This window comes from Orycteropus afer, unplaced genomic scaffold, assembly GCF_000298275.1.
Source record: "Orycteropus afer afer isolate SDZICR_OR568_19922 unplaced genomic scaffold, OryAfe1.0 scaffold00026, whole genome shotgun sequence".
Taxonomy (NCBI): Eukaryota; Metazoa; Chordata; class Mammalia; order Tubulidentata; family Orycteropodidae; genus Orycteropus; species Orycteropus afer.
In genome coordinates, this window is record NW_006921613.1 from 12,372,296 (window position 1) to 12,394,779 (window position 22,484).

The window sequence follows — 22,484 nt, forward strand, 5'->3', positions numbered from 1 at the left end:
GCAAGGATGGTTCAACTTTAGAAATAATGTAACACACTATATATATAAAGGAAAGGGAAGAACTGCATGATCATATCAATCAATGCAGAAAAGGCATTTTATAAAATTCAACACCTATTTCTGATAAAAGCTCTCAGCAAATAGGAATGGAAAGAAAATTCCTCAACATTATTAAGCACATATATGCAAAATGTGTGGCCAAGATTATTATTCTCAATGCAGAGACTGAAAACATTCTCCTTGTGAATGGGAACAGGATAAAGGTGCCCTCTATTACCACTTCTATCCAATATTGTATTGGAATTTCCAGCCAGGGTAATGAGAAAATAAAGAGAAATAAAAGACATCCAAATTGGTAAAGAAGAAGTAAAACTATCCCTATTTGCAGAGGACATAATCCTATACATAGAAAACCCCAGAGATTCAGCAAGGAAACTACTGAAACTAATTGAAAGATTCAGCAAAGTGATGAGGTAGAAGATCAATATAAAAAAAAATCAGTCAGATTCCTCTACATCACCAAAGATAAATAGTATATAAATAAATAATAAATTCTATGCATTTAAAAAGACTCTGCCAAAAGAGTAAATAAAGAAGATACACATTAGGAAAAAATATTTGGCAGTGACACATCTGACGAGGGACTTATCTCTAAAATTTATAGAAAACTCCAACACCTCAACAACAAAAAGACAAACAATCCAATTAAAATATGGGCAGTAGACATGAACAGACACTTTACCAAAGAAGATATTCAGGCAGCCAATAAACACATGAAGAAATATTTACAATTATTAGCCATTAGAGAGATGCAAATCAAAGCAACAATGAGATATGATCTCTTCTCAGCAATAATAGGAAAGTTCAACAAGACAGAAAACAGCAAATGCTGGTGAGGTTGTGGAGAGATTGGAACTCTCACAGACTGCTAGTGGAACTGCAAAATGGTACACCATTGTGGAAAACGCTATGGCACTTCCTTAAAAAGTTGGCAATAGAATACTATTTGATTCAGCAATCTGATTACTAGGTGTATATACTAAGGAAGAGAGAACTAGGGCATAAATAGATATGTGGATGCCTACGTTCATCGCAACACTATTCACAGTAACAAAGATATGGAAACAACCTAAAGCCCAGCAATGGATGAATGAATAAACAAACTACAGTATAGACACAAAATGGAATACTATGCAACACTGAAGAATAATGAAGAATCCATAGAACACCTCATAATATGGATGAACTTGGAGGACATTATGCTAAGTGAAATAAGTCAGTCAAAAAAGGACAAACATTGTCCACTCCTTCTAGGTTTAAAAAGTCAAGAAAAGATTTACATGCAGAATGAGACATTCTTTGATGGTTACCAGGGATGGGAGGGGAGCTAAGGGAAATTACTAATCAGGTAAGAGACACATATTAATTTGGGTGAAAAGAAAGGCAATATAAAAAAAGATTCTTTGATGGTTACCAGGGATGGATGGGAGGGGAGCAGAGAGAAATTACTAATCAGGTAAGAGATGAATATTAATTTGGGTGAAGGGAAAGGCAATATAAAAAAAGTGGGTGACTAGCAAAGTGTCACTAAGGAAAAGGAAGACACAGAGAGGTGCATAAGAGTACAGACAACAAAGGTAAACACTATTATATATGTAATACTGCATTTTCAGAAATAACAAACATTAATCTATGAGTAGATACATAGGTACATAGACAAGTAATATGATCAGGTATGGGTAGGCAAATGGAACTATACCCATGACCATATATATGTTTGACACAATATTTCTACATATGTATTTTACACCACATATGTGATGTGAAAATATCCACATATACAGTAAAGCTAAAGGGGATAAAGTTATAAAAACTTCTTAACCACAACCAAACACCTTGCAGGAGAGAGTCACTGGGCTTGTGAGGTCAGGACAATAGGCGCAGGTGACATCAATGTCAATTGGCATAGCATAGTCCACAAAAACATCGTTCTACATCCCACTTAGGTAAGTAGCCACCTGTGTCTTAAAAGCTTGCCAGCAGCCATCTAAGGTGCAACTAGGTCTCTTCTTCTCCAAAGCAAAGAAGAGCGAAGAAAATCAGACACATGAAAACAATTAGTCCAAGGGACTAGTGGACTATGTGAAGCACAGCCTCCATGACCTTGACACCAAAAGAACTAGATGGTGGCCAGCTACCACTGCCAAGCACTCTGAAAAGGATTAACAAGAAGATCCTGGGTAGACTTGGAAGAAAATTTGCAACAAAACTCAAAATAATAATGAAAAAGAGACTAAGTTTACTAGTCCAATAGAGACTAGTGAAATTCCTGAGACTATGGCCCGTAGTCACCCCTCAAGCCTGGTATTGAACTCACTCCAGTGCTCAACTTTCAGCCAAATTATAGACAGCCCTGTGACGTGACAAATGACACCAGGGAGGTAGCACTTCTTAGAACATCAACCATAGGAGATCAAAAGGACACCATTTGCCCTGGGATAAAACTCAGAAGGCAAGAATGGGTAGGAAAGAAGGACAAAGGGGAAAGGTAACCATGGGGAGGAGGTAGAAAGAGTGCTTTTACATTCCGGGGATTGCAGTCAATGTCAAAACAAAACACGTATGAACTGTTGAATGGAAAATCAATTTGCTCTGTAAACTTTCAACCAAATCACAATAAAAAGATTAAAAAAATATTATACAGGTATGCACACACACATCCTAATATATTCTTTATAAATTTGCAATTACATTAAAGAAACAAAGTTAAGCATGCATAAGAGTAGGTTGGGGAGCATGTAAAAAAGCATAGATTCCTGAGATCTGTCCCAGATCTACTGAATCTGAATTTCTAAGGGATTGTTGTTAGTGCTGTAGAGTCAGCTATGACTAATGGCCTTATTTATCTATAACAGAACAAAACATTGCCTGATCCTGCACATCTTTGTGATCTTTCATGCATTTGAGTCCATTGTTTTCTGGCCATTAGGACAATCTATTTCATTGAGAATTTCCCTCATTTTTGTTGGCCATCTACTTTACCAAACATGATGTCTGTCATTTTCTCATACTGTGGTGACATGCATGTTGCTATGATGTTGGAAGCTAAGCCATCTGTATTTTGAATACTAGCTGGGTCACCTATGGTGGACAGGTTTCACTGGAGAATTCAGACTAAGACACACTAAGTAGGAAGAACTGGCAATATACTTCTGCAATAATGGAATAATGAAAACCTTATGGATCACAAGAGAATATTGTCTAGAGGGCTAGAGCCCATAGATTTTAATTTCAACAAGTGTTCTAAGTCTGCAGAACTCACAGTCTGCAGACCACATTTTGAAAAACACAGATTTAGGAAGCCATGAAGAGTGATCTCAGGCTGTGCTAAGTGTGAAGCTTTGAGTGAAAAAATGTTTTAAATTGATATACCATCTCAGAGTATATAATGAATATTTATTTTTTAAAAAGTAGTAATATATAAGTATCATCTGTTCATTACTTGCAAATGTTTTTCTTTCTCCTTTATAATTTCCACACAGATATCTGACCTGCTTTAAGCATTATTTTGCATTGGTAATCTATGAATCACTGAGGAAGGGAGAAATTTTAGGTGAGATAGATTAATTGATCTGTCCTCATTTACTGTTTAACTGTGTAAGTCACAGAATTCTTAAAATTTATAGCTGGAAGGACATACTTCAGAAATAATTTCATACATCCTTTCATTTCTTCAGATGATGAGACTTTCATAGAGAAAAATTAAGTAACTTTAGGATTATTTTATAAATAGGATGATCTGAGAGATTAATGGAAATGTTTGGTTGCAGTTTGAATAATTCCCAGGTGTCTGCTTTATTTACCCCTCCTTGTTCAGATGGAAATAGCTACAAAGAGAACCATATAAGTAAATATAATTAATCATAATTAATCACATACTGTCTTAGATTTGCATAGAACAAAAATACTAAAATGGACACATGGCATCCTGCTGGTTCTAATTTTCCACCGATTCATGAAACATTTCATATTTTGTGCTTATCATAGCACAAAACTTTCAAGGTCCTATTATAGCTAATGTTATGAAAGGCATCAATAGGCTCAAACAGGTTCCATGAACTTCTTGAATGTGGCCTTTCCCAGTATACACAGAGTTTGGACAAATGATAATAAATATATTATTATCACTTATTTTATATCAGCCTTAGAAACTCACTTTCTTCAATATGCATGCTGGATTTGGACAAATGATACCTAAGTACCTAAAAGAACAACAGAATTAGGCTAAAATGAAGAGGCTAGTATAAAGATGCCAGTCTTTAATTTAAAACACATATAAGTATATTTGGAAAGTTATCATCCTCCATCATCATTACTTCACTAAAAAGGAAAATTTAACACCACAATCACAGGAAACACATAATTTCAAAATGAAGATGACCCTTCAATGGAACAAGCTCAGTTTGTATTTCCCACATTGTTGAGTATTCATAATCTTTGTCATGGACCAGTTTGTGAAATACCCTTTGAGAGCCACTACTCTAAAAGTCTATGTGATCTAGTTTCTTAATGGCAGCACTTCCCAGGGGGTATCTGATGTAACACTCACCTCTGGGGATGCTTCTAAGTGAAGATTTCTTGGTGTTAGAACAAAGGGTTTGATAGTGGTGCTAGTGGGGGTATTTCACAGTGTAGTCCCCATTAACATATTCTTAGTGAACAATATTAAAGATTCAGAGAAATTCTCTTGAAATAAAGAAAAATGTTTAGCTTTATTTCATCATCACTTTAAAAAGTTGGGAGTTCTGGTGGTGTAGTGCCTAAGGCATGTGATTGCTAACCAGAAGGCTGGTGGTTCAAACCTGCTAGCCACTCCTCGGAAGACAGGTTGGGCAATCTATTTCCGTAGTGATACTGATCCAACTCTATGGCAGTGCGGTTTTCTTTTTTTTGGGGGGGGGGGTTTAAAAAGTTACTTATTCAAGCAGATCTTTTTCACACATGACACTTACTAACACTTTGGAAAATTGGTGTTCTCAGTGGTATCCTTTGAGAAGTGTTCTGTGGTCTTCCCTTAATCAGCTCCTCATCCTTACCTGCAAGTTAGATCTAAGAGCCCCAGCATTCTCCCAGTGTCCAGCAGTGAGCCGGAGAATGTGTGACCTGCACTCAAAGAATATGAGTTAAATCAAATATACCTAAGAATGTGCATCACAGGCTCATAGGCCATTCCAAATAAAACTATGGGAGGAAAGCCCTGCCTTCCCGAGGGAGGAAAGCCCTGCCTTCCCGAGGGAGGAAAGCCCTGCCTTCCCGAGGGAGGAAAATGTATCCTATCTCAGGAGAGCAAACTATGCCTTCCAGGTCTTGCTTCTACCTGACATGTTGGTAGGTTCAGATGTATGCAAGAGACCAAAACAAGAGTGAGTGTGTTCTCTGGAGAGCAGCATCAGCTTCACCCAGGAACTTGTTAGAAATGCAAATTCCTTGAGCCTCACCCCTCACTTACTGAATTAGAGGCCAACTAAGGTCTTCAGGTAATTCTGATGCTGTTTTCAGAATCACTCCTCCAGAAGTAGGTGTTCCAGGGCTGATAAGCAGACTTGGCTGCAAGAATTTATCTAAGAACTCAGCTCCTTCTCTCTTATTGCTCCCCTAAGAAGTTCCCCTAGTGCACACCATCAAAAAGACTTACTATCATATGTGATCTGTCACGACAACTCTTATGCTCTCTTCTGTAGGAAAAATTTTCCAAACCAGACAGTTCTCCCTCTGTCTTCTTCAGCCTCTCATCAATTTTACCTGGACTGCTGTACTAGTCTCCGAACTTCCCTTGTCCTGCCTAGTGTTCTTCCACATGCTAGACTCCACCTAACCAGCAGTTAACTTCTTTTTTTTTTTAATGTGATTTTTGCTTATTTCCTGCTAGACCTCCATCTGATTCCCAAATGCCAGTGTCCAAACTCTCCAATGAAAGTCATATTGTTCTTCAATCCCTGTCATTTTTCTTCTCAATTACCCCTCAGTCCCTCACCAGGAAATCAATGTAGTATCCACACCATACTATACTGCTTCAGCTTCCCTGCCTTTGCTTGGAATGTTGAGTTTATATTCCTCTACATAAACACACACATACACACACACACCTTCAGATACATTTCCTCTAATCTTTTTCACCTGATACACTACTGCTCTTCTTTCAAAATCTAACCTTAACACCACTTCTGTGAGCCTTTCACAACTTCTTTGGCTACTTATTTCTTTGTGCTCTCATTATAGCTATTCTCACCTGTTCTAGAATACTCATCTAACTGTATTATAATTTCCTGTGCACAAGTCTACTTCCTTCATTTGACCAGGAGCTTCCTGGAAGCAGGCACAGGTATTTATTCAATAAACACTAAATATTTACTTTTTGCTCAGAAATCCATATTCTAAAGCATAGAGTTTAGAACAGTGTCAGTATCTGATAGATACCCAACAACAGCTGATTTAAAATATGAATGAATGAACAATTTTTGTAAATTTTCTCATGGATAGAATGATTATCCTTAACCATCTATTAACAATTTATCTATGGGTGTCTCGGAGAAACACAGTGGGAAATATCTTAATTGTTGGTCACATTTTGGATATGCCACTTCATAAAAAAGTGCCTGGTTGCCAATATGCTTGGCTGCTAACCAGAAAGTTGAAGGTTTGAGTCCATCCAAAGGCACCTTTGCAGAAAGATCTGGAAATCTACTTCTGAAAATTCACCCACTGATAACCTTGTGGTGCACAGATCTACTTTGACACACTTTGGGTGCCATGAGTTGGTAGTAACATCAGATATCAGAAATTATGTTCTGAATGTATAGTGGTCTTCAAGGTGCAAAAGAAGGAGAAGAATAGCAAAGAAAAAAAGTAAAAACCTGGGATCAAAGCAAAAGAAGTGTATTTTCTACTCTCAAAACAAGGAATGTGTTTGTCACTATATCTAGGGACACTGGGCAAAATGAGTCCTAAAGTAGAGATTTCAGCTCTAGAGAAAGAAATATGATCCCTCAGAATTTGTAAGCTTTAATGGTACCTGTCCCTCTTGCTAAGCAGGAGATGGTGAATTATGTTGTCTATGCATCAACAAATTTAAAGTCCTTCAGACATAGTTGACTGATGTTACCTCACTCTGAAAACTTTCTCTTAATTTGTTTTTTTAGAAGAAGGGAGATGTCCTGGTGTTTTAAGCTTTTCATCTCATTATTTAAAAAATAAACATCTTTCCAGGCAATTGTCCAAACAAAAACTTAAACTAACATCCTGATGTTCAGAATTTTTCATTTAATTCCCTATTTGGATTGATGGTGACATTTTTCTTGACTAATCATGAGACAAAGAGCATGAATGCTCCTGAAATTGGAGACCAAGTGGGAATCAAGGACTCTTAGAGTTGAGTGATACTGCTATGGTTCTCACTAAGATGCAAAAGGGCAAGCCTATCTTTTTATGATCTGCACTGTATGTACCAAGACCTAGCTGTGTTTATCCCATTAGTGAGTATGTTCTGGAAGGTCATATCTATGAAAATTTGTCACTAATTTGATAAGGAAAATAATTATTGTGACTGCCAACATTTTTACCTTTCATAATAATGAGCCAAGTGTTGTATCTGCAGTTATGATGAGTAATTATATGATAAAGAGTATTATGGACCACAGTTACAATTTCTTTGTCAATTATGGAGCTACTGTACAATGCCAGTGAAAAATTCTTCTCATAATTTTCAAGAAGGGCCCTTCTAGATGCAAGGCTTTATTTATGTAATTTTCATAAGATGTAATTTTTTACATAGTCTCTGTTGCCTACAAAGGGGTTTGTTGTAAACTCTATTTAGCTTGAAATTACCATATAGTTAAATGCCTAATCACAGAAACTCACTCCATGATTATTGACAAAAACGGCCACACTTAACATAGCTGAAATTAACACTAAGTAAAATGGATCTGCCTCTCATTCTCATCCAGCAAGTCAATCACAGCAAAATGACCCAAACATGACTACAATTCTGTGACGAGACACAATTAATCTGCTTTGTCTGAGTCATAGAAAATTCATAACTTAGATCCTGTGTATTCCATCCAATCAAGTATGGTTGGGTGGGGTAAAGGAGAACATGAGAGGATTGGTTCACCATGATAGAGTAAGGCATTTTCAAATATGTGTGGATGAAATGTTTGAACTCTTTTTCAGAACATTTTTCTTTTCTTACTACTTTTGTGGTCTATCAAATGTGAAAATACTTATTTTTAATGAGATGCACTTATGAAAGAATGATCATATTCTCTCAGTCCTTATTACCTTGATTTCAGAAATAACACCTAATTGAGTGATTATTGGAGACTTAGTAAGGGCTGGAAAAAGCAGAAAATATTATGAAGAATGCAACTGACAGTGGGACACATCAACTACTCTTTCTAGATTTCACTGCCCCTCTCTCATGTATTTTCCCCAACTTAATCATTTAATACTGACAAATCTTGGGGGGTTTTTTTTGGTGTACATTTACTATAGTCACCTCTCTTGTCCATTCTCCAGTGTTCATGCCAAAACTTCACACTCCACAAGCCCTCTCTCTTTCCACTGTTCTTATAAGTATTAGCAAATACTTTTTCTTCTTTAGACACAGAAATATTGTAGGCCTATACACGGGAAGTCTTTCAACAGTCTGAAACTTCTGTTCCCACTGCCTTACCCCGTTCTTCATCTGCACATTTGTTTTATCTCCAACCATTCCTACTAGCTTCTTTCCTGATAAAATCAAGTTGTTTCTTCTACTGTCTAAAGAAAACCCTCTAACTAAATTCTGAATCCTATCCTCTCATAGTGCTTCTCTCCTATTTATTAGCAAGGCTCTCCTATATTTTTCAATTTTTAGTACCACTTTCCTATTAATATCTCAAACCAAAACATAAATGCAAATTTTCCATTTCTTGGAATTCAAACTTCTTTAAAGAATTACTTCCAACCCTTGTTCCTTCTGAGTTAAGCAGTCTTCAAAATGTCCCTATGGGATCAGTGCAAAAGATCTTAGAGTGCGAGAAAAATGTGAAACTAAACTAAAAATCATAAAAAAAGACCAAGTTTACTGGTGTGATGGAGCCTGGTGAGACCCCTGAGACTATGGTCCCATAGTTACTCTTCAGGTCTGGAATTGAACTCACCCCCATGGCTTCCATCCAAACAATAGACAGGTATATAGGGTGAACATTTACATTAAGTAGATACATTCCTTAGAACGATCAATCATAGGAAAACAGAAGGGCAGTATTTGTACAAGGAGATAGCTCAGGGGGCAGGAATGCATAGGAAAGAAGGGCACAGGGAAAAGGTAACTACAAAGAGGAAGTGGGAAGACAGCTGTTACATTACAGGGGAATTGCAGTCAGTGTCATGAAACAAAATGTGCATGAACTGCTGTATGGAAAATGAACTTTCACTCAAATTACAATAAAAATTAAAAAAAAAAAGTGACGCTTACAATATTGCTCCTGGTATTCATATCCTTGTGTGGTTCTCTCCTCTTGAATTTGGGGTGACATTGTGACTCATTTTTTGAGCAAAAGAATATAGCAAAATGGCACTGTGCAACTTTTAAGATTGTTGTTGCTGTTGTTATGTACCATCAAGTCGGACCCGACTCATAACGACCCCTTCTTGGTTTTCCAAGGCAGTATCACTATGGAAGTAGATTGTCCCATCTTCCTTCCGAGGAGTGGCCGGTGGGTTTGAACTGCCAGCCTTCTGGTTAGCAGGCAAGTGCCTTAGGCACTATGCTACCAGAGCTCCTACTTCTAAGATTAGGTCATAAGAAATCTTTCATTTTCGCCCCGACTGTCCTAGAACATTCACTTTGGGGGAAGCTAGCCACCATGGAAAAAGTCCAACTAACCTGAGGTTACTACACTGTGAGGAAATCCAAACTGGCTACGTGGAGAGGCCGATGGAGAGACGGAATGAGGCTCAGTGAAACCCTAGCAGTTTCTTTCAGAGGCACATGACATGTGAGTGAAGAAGTTCTCTTGGACACTCAGCCCAATAGAGCCTTCAATTGATTTCAGCCCAAGTCAAGATCTGACTGCAATTGTATTAGAGACCCCAATCTGGAACCACCCAGCAAAGAGTAGTCAACCCACAAGCCTGTGAGAGGTAATAATAAATGATGGTTTAAATCACTAAGTTTCATGATGCTTTGTCCCATAGCAATGGACAATGAAAACACCATTCTTTCCTAAAATCTCCTCAACCTACTGCAATCTATCCTCTGCCCACACACTCTATAAACATTGCTATTTGAAGGTCACCAGTGACCTCTTGGGTGTTAAATTCAGTGAACAGAGTTTCTATTTGTCCTGGCCAATTTACTCTATGCATTTACCTCGATTCCTCCCTGAAGTCCATTAAAATAACCAAAGAAATATGCAAGAATAAATTTCATCAAATATCTGAAAACAAAGAATGACATCAGCAGACCAAATATTTGAGGAACCTCTTAAAGATGGAAAATGATTTTTTTTAATTGGATTGAAAAAGGAATCAAAACCACAGCTAAGAAACCCATAGCTCAATGGGCTAAGAATAGGATCACTGAGAAAAGAAGTACCTCCTTTCTCAACAGAGTCTAGGAACGAGACTATGTTCAGACTCTCAGGGGCTGGAGTGGGATTAAGAAGCTTTGTCAGAATGTTGAGGCAGTCTTCCCCTCACTCCATCTTCTTCTTTACCATGCAGAGTAGCTGGTAGACATAAGCACCGTTGCCTCCTTTTTAGGTTAAAAAAACATAGAGTGGGTTCTACATTAAGTATTGGAGTCAGAGAGGCAAAGGGGCAGTGTCTTTGACAAAGGCAAGGCTCCATCCACAGATAGGGACAAAACTCATGAAAGAGGAATATACAGTTTAGTGCAGGAGCAGAAACTATGAAAGTGGTTTCCATCCATTCATGCTTTCTTGCAGCCACACGCATATGGTTTGTGCTTCACTAGTAACCTAAAGGTAGGCAGCTCATCCCAACCAATGGAGCCCTAGGAGAAGGCCTAATGATCTGCTTCTGTAAATATTATAGCCAATAAAACTCTATGGAGCTCAGCTCTACTCTGTGAATGTGGTTGCCATGAGTCAGAATTGACTTGACAGAAATGAGTTTGTTTTTTCGTTTGGCAGCCACAACCAAATTGGGGGTGGTACCCTCTGAAGTCCAGCCACCCATGTACCTTGAAGGAAGCCAGCCCAGAGGGAACCATCATTTGGCTAAGCCAGCCTATATACCCATGATTAACCATTTATACCCAACCATTTATAGGTCAGGGCTATTCCTAACAAGTTGTTCTTATTAGCTGCTGTAGGCCTCAAATCATAGTGAATCCATGTACACAGGAAAGAAATGCTGCCCAGTCCTGTGCCATTCCCGTATCAGTTGGGGATCAGACCGTTGTGATTCATAGGGTTTTCACTGACTGCTTTTCAGAAGTAGATCACTAAGCTTTTCTTCCTAGTCTGTCTTACTCAGTTCAGTGTCATGGCAACTCACAAGACTCCACTGTCAGACGAGTGAAGAAGAGATACCTTTAATTCAGGACTTTTTATGTTGGCATTATTGACATTTTGGGCTGGACAGTTGTTTGTGGGGGCTGTCTCATGCATTGTAGGATGTTTAGGAATATCTCTGGCTTCTACTTACTAAATGTTATTAGCAGTACTTCATTCCCAATAAAGAAAGCCAAAAGCACCTCTACAAAACCAAACAAAACTCACTGCCGTCAAGTTGATTCTGACTCATAGCAACCCCTCCTTGGGTTTCCGAGGCAGTATCACTACAGAAGTAGACTGCCCAACCTTCCTTCTGAGAAGTGGCTGGTGGGTATGAACCGCCAGCCTTCGGGTTAGCAGTCAAGTGCCTTAGGCACTATGCCACCAGAGCTCTCCCAAATTGTTCTAGGGATCTTATTTTTTTCCTTTACGGATAGAAAACATAGCAGAGTCTCAGCCTTTCAGACAACATCCAGATGGCTAGCCTTCATACTGAAATTGCATATGTCTGCAAGGGAGGCTCTTGGCAATCTCAATTTTTTGATTTGTGGTTTCAGATATGTGCAGGTCTTATGCTAACACAAAACTTCTCCCCGAGTAATGACTCTCTTTGTACCGAGTGGAGGAGCATGGCTTACAAAAGACAGGAAAAGTAGGAGGGGGAGGTTGAAAGGATGATACCAAGGATTCAATTTCCCTGAAGTTAAAGGAGGGAAAGACCACACTCTGAAGGCTGGGGGCAGAAAAGAGAATAAGCTAAAATGTGTTCCTCAGACAGCTGAACTTGGCTGAGTTTCATTCAACTTAACTACTCCTTTCTGGAAAGGAAATGTCCTCTAGGAAAGGCAAACCTCATTTGCTTCCGAGAGAAGACACTCAGACCCCAGATGCTCCTGAAGATGAATGGTAGGATGAAGGAAATCATAGAGAGTGAGAAGAGAGACTTGACTGGGTCATGGCTGCTGTCCTTTGGGAAAGCTTGGGCCAGGCAGATTCCCACAGCAGACCTGGGTTTGTGTATAGGGGCAGATGCCAGGGAGAAGAGGCCCTTCAGTTCAGTTTCCAGAGGTGGCATTATTTCATCAGTTAGACATCCAGGTATCTTTCTTCAGTGCTTTCCTATGGAAATACAAGCAAACATGCAACCTCCCAATCCCTCTTTTCAGAGGGAACACATGTCCAACTAAATCAGTGTTGCCAGCTCAACACTCATTGAGCTGGAACAAGCTCAGTTGTTAATGAAAATAGAGGAGGAGGGAATTCAGGTATTTTATAATTCACTAAGATGGGAAAGAGACGTTTCATTAAATAAAAATAATAAAAGGAGAAGTTTTATTGCTCCAGAGCAGTAGTTCACCAAACTCTGGGCCACTGCCTAGTTTTATAAATAAAGTATTATTGGAGCACAGCCACATTCACATTGTCTATGGTTATTTGCAATGACAGAGAAAAGAACTTGTGACAGAGACTGCATGATCCACCAAGCTTGAAATACTTACTATCTGGCCTTCACTGAAAAAGCTTGCCAATCCCATCTCCTGAGCATTGAAAGCAGATTTTTTTTTTTTTTTTTTTTTTTAAACAGCACACAGGGAATATGTTTTCTACTTTGTGCTATTTTGTTGTTGTTAGCTGATGTTGAGTTGGCCCCCAACTCATGGAAACCTTGTGTGGAACAGAACAAAACACTGCCTAGTCCTGTACCATCCACATGATGGGGTATGGAGTATATTACTGTGATCCACATGGTTTATACTGGCTGATTTTTGGAAGTAGATTGCCAAGTTCTTCCTAGTCCATCTTAGTCTGGAAGCTTTGATGAAACCTGTTCAGCATCACAACAGCATGCAAACCACCATAAACACATGGGTGGTAGCTGTGCATGAGGTACGTTGGCTGGGAATCAAACTGGGGTCTTCCACATGAATGGGGAGAATTCTGCCACTGAACTAACCCTTCCCCCTGCTCTGTGCTTCAGTCATACCTAAACAAGATATGAAATTTTAAATAAAAGGCTGGTACTTTTGGAGAAGACATGTTTAGGTTTGAGATTTCTTATTTTTCAATAAATGGTACTTTTTTAGAAAGGTCTATGACACTGTCAGCAGGGACTAGTTTGGGCCTTCAAGTATGTAAGCAGGTAAGGCAGGGAGAGAGAGGAAGAGACTAGTGAATGTTAAGATGGAAGACGTGAAGGTGAGGCATGGACTTCAGGGGAGGGGATGAGTCTACTTTAAAACCCAAGACAGAGCAATGTGACTGGTGGGGTAAGGCGGAGATGAAAACATGCTGCCGTGGAGCTCATTCTGACTCCTGGTGACCCCTGTGTGTCAGAGTAGAACTGTGCTCCACAGTTTCCAATGGCTGATTTTTCAGAGGTAGATTTCCAGGCCTTTCTCCCAAGGAACCTGTGAGGAGTCTCCAATCATTGGGTTAGCTGCTGAATGCGGAATCATTTGCAACACCCAGAGACTCTAAGGCAGAGACAAGGAAGCTCTTTTTTCCAGAGCCCTTCTCCATTCTCGAGTCAAATTGCCTTCTTAGATCTCTGTTCCTTTCCAGTGCCCGAGGCTCCTCCAGCCCACATCTCCCATCTTATCTGTCTCTCCTATATTGCAATCATTCTCTGCTTTAACCTTCCTTTTCCTCAAACTCAGACCCTCTGGAGAATTCAGCCTCTAGCCTACCTCATTGGCAACTTTCCCAGTCCCACTGGAAAGCAGCCTGGGTGAAAGAGAGGGAACACAAACAAAGCCAGTTCTTATACATTAAAAAAACAAACAAAAAACAAAAAACCACCTGTCAAATTTTATTTTGCAAATCTCACCCTGCATTTAAATACAGTTCTAGCACAAAACAAGTAGCAAAACAACATTTTCTTTATAGATTGATGGCTATAGGCTTATGAATGCATCTGCACTACAGGATTTTTTTTTTTTTTTTTATTGAATAAAATGTGTTTACATCAGTTCAACAAAGTCCTGTTACCATGAGCCAGCTGCCAGGGAGAGAATTTGCTCACAAGAACTCCATTTTGAAATGATGTTAGTTTAAAAGTGTTCAACAAAGTAAAATCTTATATATACAAAGATTGGATATAACAACAGTTGGGTAATATGACCACCTTGTGTTTATTTGCATTTGTGTAATATTTTACAGCGAACAAATCACAGTCACAGAGCTGACCATATTTGGTGCTCCCATCCAATCCACGAGGTAGGTAAAATGTTAGGTAAAATGTTATTCCTTTGGAAAAAATTAGTAAATGAAGGCTCAGGGAGGATCACTGCTTTCTCCAATCAAAGCCATACAAAGGTAAAAAGAGGATATTAACCAAGACATTGGTTCCTAAATATCGTTGCTATGTCTTCTAAATTAGAGTACCAGTGCTCATCCATCCCATGAGCTTTGGACCCCTGATGTTTCTTGTAAAAGGCCTCTAGATTCTGATGCCAACTAAGTGTTGTCTGTACACTAAACAAGGGAAAGGATATATCACAAACACACTGAGAGACCACGATAAATAGCATATGAAATTCCTTTTGGTCATTTTTGTAATCAATCAGTATTAGAAGTAGTGTCTCATGTTTTTAATAATTAAAAAGAGCTGCTCATTTGGAAAAGCTGAGAAAGAGTAAATTAATAGATTTATTGAGATGAATGTTGCAGGATTTGGGGAAACCACAGGGGTCTCGGGTGTGAGTGTAATCCTAACCAAAAGGCCCCTCCTGGCCCATCCCTCCTTCAAGAAGCCAGTTAATGATAAAAATCACATGTAGAGAGGTCGTGAGCCCAGTGGTTACAGTTGCAGTTTGGTGCCAGATAGATTCTGGTCAAGTTTCTATACGTTTCTCCACTTGAGCTTCTGCCTATACAAAACAGTACTTATTTTATAGGGTTTTTGTAAAGATTGAATTGGATAATGCATTTTTATAAATTACTTAGCACAGCACATAACATGTTGTTGTTGTTGTTATGTGTCATTGAGTTGGACCCGACTCATAGCGACTCCTTGGGTTTCCGAGGCAGTATCACTACAGAAGTAGATTGTCCAATCTTCCTTCTGAGGAGTGGCTGGTGGGTTTGAACCGCCAGCCTTCTGGTTAGCAATCAATGCCTTAGGCACTATGCTACCAGAGCTCCCAACACATAACATAGTAATTGATGAATGGGTGTGTGTATTAGGTACTATCAAGTCAGTTCTGACTCTAGCGACCCTACGTACAAAAGAATGAAACATCTCCCAGTTCTGCGCCATCCACACAATCGTTGCTATGCTTGAGTCCATTGTTGCAGCCACTGTGTCAATCCATCTTGTGAGAGTATTCCTGCTTTTCACTGACCAGCTACTTTACAAAGCATGATGTCTCTCTCCAGGGACTGGTCCCTCCTGTTAACATGACCAATGTATGAGGTGAAGTCTGGTCATTCTTGCTTCTAAGGAAGATTCCGGCTGTATGTCCTCTAAAACAGATTTGTTCATTCTTCTGGAAGTCCATGGCATATTAAATATTCTTTGCCAGTACCACAATTGGAATACATCAATTCTTCAGTCTTCCTTATTTGTTGTCCAGCTTTCACATGCATATGAAGTGACTGAAAACACTATGCTTTGGATCAGGTGCACCTTGGTCTTCAAAGTACATCTTTGTTCTTTAGCATCCGAAAGAGGCCTTTTGCAGCAGATTTTCTCAGTGCAATATGTTGTTTGATTTCCTGACTTATTGATGCATTTTTATTAGTATTATCAACAGTGATATCGACAAAAGAAATTTATTTTTTGTGTCTCCCCTACTTCGGTCAGTACTCTCGCCATTTCTGTGAAAAGATTCTGCATGGTTGAAGTGTTGGATGCTTGCAGAAACCTGTTAAGAGGAAAGGTGGTCTGTCTTTCTCTTCTTTCTTGTTACACAGTGTTCTTGTCTTATTAAGCTTGCAACAAGCCCCAGGCAATATTACCTTTTCAAGATGAGGACAGACTCCCACATTGGGCTGTCAGAGAGAATTTCGGGTGTGTGAGCCATTTAAATGAATCCGACCTGACAAATCCGATTTACAGATTAAAATAATGTGATATTTACCAAAAGTATATATAGCAAGTTAAGACACCTACAGGCAGACATTGATTGCCTATTTTAATCAACTAGCATAATTTAGCTACAAACCGAAGCAAAATGGTTAGGAAAGGCAAATATGATCATAAATAATTCCCATTTTGATGCATTTAAAAATCAAGTCCAACTTTTGTACAGGGTTTGCTACAAGGTGACACGTCTACTACATTATGTGAGGTCACATCAGATTTCATTTGGGTGTTGGGAGAAGATCTGACTTGACATAAACAGATGCCAAACAAAGCATTAAAGCAATTTCACCAGGTGCTGGTGTATCAAGATAGATAGAGAGAAGACAGGAGACCCATATCTGTTCATTAAATCTCTGGCACTTGTGGGACTTCATGAATACCCCCAACATTTCTGAGCAGAATGAAGAATCACAGCCTGAAAGAGTCCTCAAGAAGTCACTTTATCTAGAAACCCTGGAGCAAGGTTATTGCTTAACAGAAGCATGGTCCAGCTTTCAAATCTTATTTGTTGAGTGGATAAATGAATAAAGACAAAAATTCACCTCATCGTCCATCCCCAGAAGGCTGCTTTACCCTGAGGGTATGACAGGGGCTAGTAAAGTCTGGAGAGGCCTCAGGGGTTTAAAGCTTTATCCACTCACTTATTTATTATTTATTCCCTGCCTAGTTCTAAAAATGATTTGAGGCAGGTTACAACAAAAGATACTAACAATAAAGAGCCTTATCCTCAATCATCCCTAGCAGGGTTTTATTATCACTTTCAAGATCATCAAAAACGAGTATTAAATGGCGATTTGCATGGGATGCTATGCCAGGGGCTGAATAAATCAGGAAGAACCAGGCTCTGACCTCTGAAAATTTCCATCCGTTCATTTTTCATTCATTCATTCTTCTGACAAATATTTATTCAGCACATTCCACATGCAAGTGCTGCTAGGCAAAAAGGAATCACATCTGGATCTTGGCCTGCCCTCAAGAAGTTTACAGACTAGTTCAGGGGGCCTAACGCAAGGTGTGTGATAGTGATAAGTGTGTGGATAAGACACAAACATGAATACCTTGAAGGCAAGGTAAGATAGTTGCAGAGAAGGTACACTTGGTTTAAAAGGAAGACAGGGGAGATTTTATCTGCTCATTGTCTGTCCTAAACAGACACCAACTGAAGGTAATCAGGTTGCAGGCAAAACTGGGAGCAAGAGAGAACTGGCTCCCTTTCTCATCTTTTTGTGCCCCTGGCATTCTCTGTTTTCTCTTTTCCCTCTTTCACTGTTTGATACCCCAGGCCCTAATGTTGTCAAAGCTTCCTAACTCTACCTTTCCCAGAAGACTGGCATGCCATCTTGGACAAACTTCCTGGGATACAAATGCCCATTTCTTTAGGACAGTCTTACTGCTAGCTATCACCAAGGATAGGCGTCACCACGTGTGTCAGAGCAGACCTGCTCTCCATAGGATTTTCAGTAGCTGATTTTTTGGAAGTAGATTACCAGGCCTTTATACCAAGGTGCCATTGGGTGTACTTGAGCTTTCAACTCAACCACATTAACTGTACTGAACATATTAAATGCACCACTTAGGGACACTACAGGAAGGGATATGGAGCCATTATCTACATCAAGGGAGAAATAACTATCAATTTCTTGCTGCCAAGCCATGCCTATGGGTACCTTATAAAGGAGAACCAAGGCTGGGCACAAAGGAAGAAATCTAGACAAGAGGTGTGGCTCCTATATGCCCGCTGTTTGGGTGAGAGCTGGATGCCCTCAATTTCAGGACCAAAACAAATTCTAGTCCTTTCTACCTGTAAACTAAGTGGTCCTAGAGAAACACCCTTCTGAGTAGTAGGATAGTTTCCCCTAGATCCTGAGCCAGAATTTAAGGAAGAGAATCTCTTCAACCATTCATTTCCTTCTTAGGGCCAAAACCAAATCAAACCGACTGCCAACGAGCCAGATGATTCTGACTTATAACGACAGTATAGGACAGAGTAGAATTGCCTCGTAGGGTTCCAAGGCTATAAATCTTTATGGAAGCAGAATGCCAGAGCTTTCACTCTAGGTGCGGCTGGTGGGTTTGAACAGCTGACCTTCTGGTTAGCACCTGAGCACTCTAAACACTGAGAACCATAGGGCTTCTTTCCTTAGAGCATAAAAAAAAAAAAAAAAAAAAAAAAAGTAAAGAAAAGATAAAAAGAGAGAAAAAACCAAACCCACAGCCACTGAGTTGATTCTGACTCATAGCGACTCTATAGGACAAAATAAAACTGCTTCATAGGGTTTCCAAGGCTGTAGATCATTATAGATGCAGACTGCCTCATTTTTCTCCCATGGGGCAGCTGGTATATTTGAACTGCTGGTCTTTGGGTTAGCAGCTGTATGGTTTAACCACTGTACCACCAGAGCTCCTTTTCTTTGGGTCAGAAGTTCTTAATTTTTGGTATATGTAAGAATCAGCAGGGGAGCTTAAAAAAAGTATAGATTCCAAGACTTCATTCCTGGAAGCTTTGTTTCTTCAGTAGGTCTGAAGCAGGTCCTGAAATTTACATTTTTAATGAGCATCACACCTGGGTCTGAGGAAGTGTTCTAATACCATCTCAGATATACGTTGCCAAAGGGACATACCCTCTGGGAGGAGGTCCAGAAGAGCAGGACTTGGGTGTCTCTGGTTCACAGATAAATCTAGCAGCCCTGGTGGTGAGTGGTTAAAAGCTCAGCTGCTAAGCAAAAGGTCAGTAGTTTGAACATAACAGACACTCTGCAGGAAGAAGATGTGGCAATCTGCTTACATAAAGATTACAGCCTAGAAACTCTCTGGGGAAGTTATATTCCAACATAGAGAGTCACTGTGAGTTGGAATCAACTCCATGGCAGTGGGTTTGGTTTAGGTTTAGAACCCTGTTTAGCTTAGCTTAGCTTAGATACTCAAGAAAAATGTGTTGATTGAATGAACAAATGCGTGAATGGCAATGTGCCTTGCCTCCTGGAACCACGTGGCAGTGGAGAGCTTGGCAATATTTTTTTTTGGTGAATGATAAAGGATCCCTGGTGGTACAATGGTTATATGCTTGGTGGCTAACCAGAATGTTGCTGGTTTGAATCCACCAGGCATTCAGTAGGAGAAAGATATGGTAGACTGCTTCCACAGAATATTATAGCCTTGGAAACCCTATGGGGAAGTTCTACTCAATCCTACAGGGTAACAAGGAGTTGGAATCAACTCACCAGCAATGGAGTTTTTGGATATTGCTTTGAAAAATGTGCAGCCGGGTGTGCACACAAGATCCTGAATTAAGTAGATGCAGAATGAGGAGTGGAACAAGTCTTGTAGTTGTGAATAGGAATCCCATGTGGCTCTTGCTCTGCTCTCAAGAACTGGTGGGGTGGTGCTTGGAAAGTAAAGCTTTGAAGTGCAGTCTGCTTATCATCTCATCACTCACCTTTCCCTTCCCCAGGTGTGTAGAGGGAACAAGATTCTAGACTGGTTAATAGAGTGCAGGATTGAGATAATTTATGGCTGAAGGGGATACGGCACATAGTGGACCCTTGCTCCAGGTGCCTTACATTTGCCAGCTGTGCTAAATTGCCCACAGAGGACCCTAACACTCTCTTCACATCACACCCTAGAGGCAAGCTGCCTCTTCTGCTTAGTTAGTATAGAGCAAAATTCCAAATCTGCTTTTGCCCAGGCATTTAATCTGTGGCATTTAGTCTATCGTCAGGTTAAATTTATTCTTTTGTCTTCTTATTGGCTTTGATTAAAAACAAAAACAAACAAACAAACAAACAGAAAAACAAGTGTCAATCCATCTAAGAAGAGAAAAGAGAAATCTCACAACTTCTTTCAGTGACTCATTGCTGGGTCTCATAATCCACTGTCAAGAAATTCTGATGTCTTATGTCTTAACTCAGTTAGAAGGAGAGCATAGAGAACAATCCTGACATCCACTAACTGCATCATTGTTGTTGTTGTGTTGTTATTTGCCGTTGAGTTGGCCCCGACTCATAGGGACCTCTCCTTGGGTTTCCGAGGCAGTATCACTATGGAAGTAGGATTGCCCAACCTTCCTTCCGAGGAGTGGCTGGTGGGTTTGAACCTCCAGCCTTCTCGTTAGCAGTCAAGTGCCTTAGGCACTATGCTACCAGAGCTCCTAACTGCATCATTAGACTTCTTAAAAGCACTTCTTAGGGTTGCTAGGTCTGGGTGCTAGCAGTTGCTCTAGGCCAAGCTGGCTGCCTTACAAATCCTGCGATCTACGATGGCTTGGTTAGCATATTGCCTGGTCTATTTTCACCAATGGAATGAAACAGGACACTGGACATAGCCAAGTTAAAGTGCACTTCTTCCCAATGCCTTCATGCTTGAGAAAACAATAAGAGGATTCAGAATCTGTTTTTGAACAATTTGGGAAGATTTCTCAATCAACATCCTCTTCCCCAGAGTTGAAATGCAGGAGCCATCTAGGAATTGCTGCATATGGATGTTTATTACCATGCAAAAAGATATGAGACTTGACAACACAGTAAAAGGCATATATACAAAACAGCAGCCAACATTATTCTCAATGGAGAGAGACTGAAACCATTTCCCTTGTGAAGAAGAAACAGGCAAGGATGCCCTCTATCACCACTTCTATTCAACAATGTATTGGAAGTCCTAGCCAGGGCAATAAGGGAAGAAAAGGAAATCAATGGCATTCAAATTGGTAAGGAAGAATAAAACTATCCTTATTTGTTGATGATATGATCCTAAATCTAGAAAACCCAAGAGACTCAGTCAAAAATCTACTGGAACTAATTGAGAGATTTAGCATCATGGCAGAATACAAGATCAATACCCAAAAATCAGTTGGATTCCTCTACACCAGCAAAGAGATTGCTGAAAAAGAAATAAGGAAATCAATACCATTTACAATAGCTACCAAACAAATAAAATCCTACCAGGGACACAAAACACTTGTATAAAGAAAACTATAAAAGACCACTTCAAGAAACCATAAAAGATCTACGTAAATGGAAGAACATACCTTGCTCATGGATAGGAAGACTGAGCATTGCGAAAATGTCCATTCTACCCAAAGCCATCTATACATTCAATACAATCCCAATCTAGATCCCATAAGCATTCTTTAAGGATATGGAAAAAGCAATCATTAACTTTATATGGAAAGGAAAGAGACCTCAGATAAGCAAAACATTATTGAAGAAGAAGAACAAAGTAGGGGGTCTCACACTCCCAGATCTTAAAACGTACTATACAGCCACAGTAGTCAAAACTGCCTGGTATTGGTACAATCACAGACACATAGACCAATGGAATTGAGAACCCAGAACTATATCCTTCCACTGATGGTCAGCTTGGGAGCTCTGGTAGCATAGTGTCTAAAGCACTTGACTGCTAACCAGGAGGCTGGCAGTTCAAACCCACCAGCCACTCCTCGGAAGCAAGATGGAGCAATCTACTTCCATAGTGATACTGCCTCGGAAACCCAAGGAGGGGTCGCTATGCATCGGGTCCAACTCGACAGCACATAACAACAACATCAACAACATGATCAGCTTATCTTTGACACAGGGGTGAAATCCATTAAATGGGGAAGAGATTGGCTGTTTAACAAATGGTGCTGGCAAAAAATGAAACAAGATCTGTACCTTACACCATACACAACAACTAACTCCAGATGGATCAAAGATTTCAATGTGAAATCTAAAACTATAAAGTTTCTCAGGGAAAAACTAGGGGCAAATTTATGGCCCCTAATATATGGCCCCTATATAAATATAAATAAATAATTGGGAGCTCTGGTGGTATAGTGCCTAAGGCATTTGACTGCTAAC